Source organism: Diachasma alloeum, unplaced genomic scaffold (assembly GCF_001412515.2).
Source record: "Diachasma alloeum isolate Michigan unplaced genomic scaffold, Dall2.0 Dall_scaffold_00762, whole genome shotgun sequence".
NCBI classification, from domain to species: domain Eukaryota; kingdom Metazoa; phylum Arthropoda; class Insecta; order Hymenoptera; family Braconidae; genus Diachasma; species Diachasma alloeum.
This window is the reverse complement of record NW_021680892.1, coordinates 118,151-123,696: the sequence shown is the minus strand read 5'-3', so window position 1 is coordinate 123,696 and position 5,546 is coordinate 118,151.

Here is a 5,546-nt window from a genome sequence, read left to right as displayed (position 1 = left end):
CAGAGGGGAGAATATGAACCTCATGACTGGAAATTGGCAGGAAAAATAGTGTAACCGTGGGGGATCAAATGGGCTGTAAAAACCATTGAAACTTTCAAGGCCCCGGGACCAGATAAGATCTACCTAGCCTTAATACAAGACGGGATAGAAGTCATCGCGGGGCCGTTAACAAAAATTCTTGGGACCAGCATTGTCCTGACAAATGTTCTGAGGGTATGGAACGAGACTAGAGTTATATTCATTCCCAAGCCTGCTAAGATTGAATATATAAATTCAAAAGATTTCCGTCCAATAAGTCTCACATTCTTCATTTTGAAGACGCTTGAGAGACTGGTGGATAGGTATATAAAGATGAGACCCTTGGTTGAGCATTCCCTCTCTCTCTCCTAATATGTTTACAGGAAAGGAAGATCTGCAGACACCGCCTTACATCATTTGCTGGGACTCATAGAGGGGCAATTTGTCACCAAGGGATACGCCATAGGAGTTTTTCTAGACATAGAGGGAACTTTCTATAGCACCACTAATACAGTCATAGAAAGAGCAATGGAAAATCATGAGATCCCCGGGGCGATCATTGCTTGGACACAAAGCAAGTTGAAGGGCAGAGAACTATCAGTGAAACATGCACACAGCTGTGTGGAGGGGTGCCCTGCCAAGGGATGTCTCCAGGAAGGAGTCTTGCCACCTCTACTGCGGAACCTGGTGGTGGACAAACTCCTAATCAGACTGCGTAAAGCGGGGTTCCACGTCACTGGCTTTACTGATGATGTAGCAATTGTAGTTAGAGGTAGTTTTCTTGGACAGCAAGCTCAGTTGAAAGGAACATCTCCATGCACAGAGAAACAAAGTGTATGCCTCAATGTGGCCATGCAGAAGAGCTATTGGTAAAACTTAGGGGCTTAATCCCGGAATGCTGCTTTGGCTCCATCAGATGGTATTATTGCCAAGATTGATGTACGCAGCGATTGTTTGGTGGCCTAGGGTGGGAAAGGTGGAAACAAGAAACCTGTTGCAGAGCTTGAAAGAAACTTTCTTGAGGGCAGCGACAGGAACCATGAAAAGTACAATCACTGACGCGCGAGAGATAGCACTCAGTATTCAGCCCTTGGACCTCCAAGCAATCGGCTGTGCAAGCACCACAGCCTACAGACTTATATGTCAACAGGAATGGAAGATGACGGGTCAGAAACACACATGACTTGGGCTGATAAATGAAAATCCCTTCGTGCGTAAATCTGATAGAATTCGAAGGGAATATCAGATAAAGAAAGACTTCAAGACTAGGATCCCGTCCGGAGAGGAGTGGCTGAACTCAGTAGTCAGACCGGGACCCGGGAAGGAATACTGGTTTACTGATGGATCCGGTTACAATGGACGCTTTGGGACTAAGATCTATTGCTTGAGGGATGGTTACGGAGAGAGTCATTCTCTGGGCCAATATGCATCAGTCTTTCAAGCTGAGGTGTTGGGCATTACCAGATGCGCACAACATTTTCTGGCGAAGGAAGTGAAAAGGATGAGAATTTTCATCTGCAGCGATAGCGAGGCAGATATCAAAGCACTGCAGAAGGGCACTACTGAATCCTACGTGGTATGGGAGTCCATGCAGGCACTAGCCGCATTAGGATAGAACAATAAAATCACCTTACCCTGGGTTCCGGGCCACCATGGAATACAAGGTAACGAAGAGGCAGACAAATTGGCCAAGGAGGGAACTGAAAAGGACCCTCCAGAAGAGCTAGTTGGAATGCCATTCGCAGTGGATAGAAAGCTTTTTAAAGATCACTTACAACGGGAACATGGAATACGCTGTAGAAATACTACGACATGTAGACAGGCAAAGCTGTTCATGGGAAGGCAGTCGAGCAGAAGAATAATTGAAATTCTGGGTATGAACAGAGCCTCCTTGCGGGCTACGCAGCTCTTAGGGCTCACCTGTACAAAATGAAGTTGGCCGAGCGGTAAGACTGCAGGCTATGCGGAGGGAAAAGGGAGGTCGCACCGCATATTCTGTGCGAATGCCCCCTGTTAGCTATTCGCAGATATAAAAACTGGGGCCAGGCTTTTCTGGGAACAGGTGATTTAAGCGAAGTGGCAGCCGTATTAGCCTAGTGAAAGGCACAGAGACAGGGCTGATAGACTGACCAGGGGAAAAAAGCGGATGTTACACAAAATCGTAAGATTTAGGTGACCATGGCATTTAATCGATCCCCCGCGTATATATTGTGACGAGGTATTTTTGCAGCCCCCCCTAACATTACGCCCCCTAAATATTAATAGCCCGCCACCGTTGGTCACCTGATTTTCCCCAGCAATTCCCGCACTCTCCCTTCTTACCCCTCCCCCTGGAAGCAGAGCACGAGATCACCCGACCGAAGTCAACACCCTAGGGCCAGGAATTCGTCCCGTAAGGATCAGTGCCCTCTGGAAAATTGCCGACACCCACCCCTCGACAATATTCCCCATTAATAGCCCACTGGAACCCCCTCCTGGGAGATACCCCTTGGCCCCCTGCAAAGATCTACAATCAATGACGAAAAGTCCCGAAATTGCACGGAAAAGAGGACCGGAAGAATACGAGGACAAGCGAATCAGACGAGGAAGGAACCGTGAAAAGACATGAGGATCACTTGCGCCACACCTGCCTCCGGACTAGCCACGTGCTTAGAAGTAAAATAGTGTGTGGAGTCGGAGAGAAGTAAAGTTATATTAAGAGGAAAGACAGTGTGTTGAGTCGGAGAGAAGCCCAGGATCTTCCCCGGAATATCCAGGATTGTTGAGTGCAGAGGACGAAGGACAGAGGATTGTTGAAGACGGAGGCGAGAAGAATTATTATCCCAGAGATTTGGTATTGCAGTCGAGTGAGTACCATATATTTTCCCCCCGATTCCCAGTGAATATTTCTCCTTATTTTACCCTCCCCCCAACGGTGAGCCCACACATCTTTGTCCGGAGTAACATAGAGTCAATTAAAAGCATACCTTATTGTATTATTTCCTCTGTTGCATCCCCTCGACCCCAATAACTTCGCCCCTTTGGTAATAAACATAAAGTCACCCCCATTTTTACACGTGTGTAGGAAGTAGCCTGACCTTACCCATTCTTCTAGATAAAGACTAAAAGGCAGTTATTTCTGTAAATATTGTGTATCAATTCATAGAAATATAGAGTCTCATTTCCATTTGAACCGCTTCTGTGATTGACTAAATCCCCACCCCCCTTTTTTGCTATTAAATAAATTAATCTAAATGAATACTCATTGCAGACACACCAGATAATTATTCAAACACGATGAAATTAATAATATCTGAAAAATCCCCGGTTACAATATATATATACACTGCAACTGCACTGCCACTATATACTGCAACTATATATATATATTACTGGGATATTACCGGGATATTACCGGGATTTGCTGAAGATTATCGAAAAATTATAGCCAATGTAAAACATGAGCTCATTTTAATCAGAGCTCGTACTGATAATAATGCTACGGTTCAAACAGATGCGGAAGATTTTAAAGTAACATTCAGCAAAATCGAGTGGCTGGTCCCATATGTGACATTATCGGATACTAAAAAAATTGAGTTGCTGAATTTCATCCAGAAGGATCCTGCAATATCAATGAGCTTCAGATCGTGGGAGTTATATGAGTATCCAATGCTTCCAGAGACAACAAAACATGTGTGGACGGTGAAAACTGTAACGCAGCTCGAGAAGCCACGTTATGTTATTCTGGGTTTTCAAACAGCAGGAAAAAATAAGGATAAGAAAAATGCTAGCAATTTTGACCATTGCAGTATTGCAGATGTTAAATTATTCCTAAATTCCCAATGTTATCCATATGCAAATATAGATGTAGATATGGCTAAGAATCAGTATTCTATACTTTATGATATGTATTCAAAATTTCAATCATCGTATTATGATCAGCAAGTGAATAACCCTTTATTAAGTAAAGCACTATTTTCAACGATTACCCCANCCATAAGTGGTGGGGTGAGAAAAATTGTTTAAAATTGGTTGGGCTAAGTGTATAAATTGAATCGTTGAAGGTTCTAAAGTATCAGTCGCCATGGAGCTACTCGTGGATGTACAAGGTTTTCAAACGCTCTTCAACAAGTTCATCGTGAAAGAGTTTTCATACACAGTTTTGGATTCCGGAGCTAAGGAGCCGGTGTGCTGTTTCAACCCCCCATTCGCATTCTCCAGTTTACCAGCAAAATATAGAAGTGTGAATCTGTGGCTCGAGCGTCATCATCACGGACTTTCTTGGTACTACGGAGGTAGATCCTATGATCAGATTGGAGAATTTGTGCAAGAGTGGGAAAATATAAGTAAAATTTATGTGAAAGGTGAAAATAAAAAAGAGTGGTTGAAAAAAATTTCCGATCCTGTATTAGCACCGCTAGTAGTGAATATTGAAGAATGCTATGATGATTGCCCCTCACTCCCTTACTTCAAATATTTACCGAATCGTACATGTCCTTTCCATAGTTACTTGGATGAACCCAAGGTATGTGCTCAAAAAAATGTTGAACAACTCAAAAACTGGATACTGAAGAAAGGAATAGTACGATCGACTGATCGATCTATCAAGATTTACTATCAATTGAAGAATTTGAATTTAATGGATCCTGAGGATATTGCATATCTGCCCCATGCATTCGTGAGTTTCACCACCGCATCCAGTATTGATCAGGCTTGGGACAAGTTGACTGATGCTATGAGAGCTGACTGGGAGATTGCAAAATGCAGACGTTGTTGGAAACATTACCCAAGTAACAATGATGATGCTTTTGATGGACCACCTCCGATGATGAGCGATTGTGGGGATTGTAATAATTCTTCAAATATTTGAAAAAAAACACAATTTTCAATTAAAAATCAGATTTATTCATTTTTTTAACCAGTACATTGTAATATTTTTCAGTAAAAATTTTTTATCAATAAAAAAATAAAATGAAAATATTGTGTATTTATTTTATCCATCCTCAAGTAAGTTAAGCTTCCTCATATGCAGCTGCTGGTTTTAAGAACTGACCAAGAATAAAGTCATTATATTGTCCACCCAGGAATCTCAGCTCCATTTTACCCTCTGAAACGAGTGCCTGGAAATTTTCCCATTCCTCCGGTTCAGCATTGAAATAATTACACTTTCCCCGAATTTAGTTTTTGCCTTCTAAACGGCGGTGATGACGTAGACTTTTTCTGGCTCTAATTCTGCCATTTTCCTCAGAGGAAGATTCTCCTTCTTTGAGACGCTGTTGAATTTCTCAAAGTTCATGCTGTTGATTTTGCGATTTTGGTTTTCTGGAAATTTGAGCACAACACTTCAATGTCACTTTTCAACTGAATGAACCTTTTCAATTGATCGATATCCTTCAGCAGACACTCAAGACTATGTTTCAACTTACGCTGTTGAGGTATGTTCAAAGCCTATTGTCGTCGGATGGAGTACTTCTTCTTCATGAGGAGCGGAAAAATACAAACTGATGCTGTACCCCTGAACTTGGAGTGTTATATAACCCCCCCTCCTT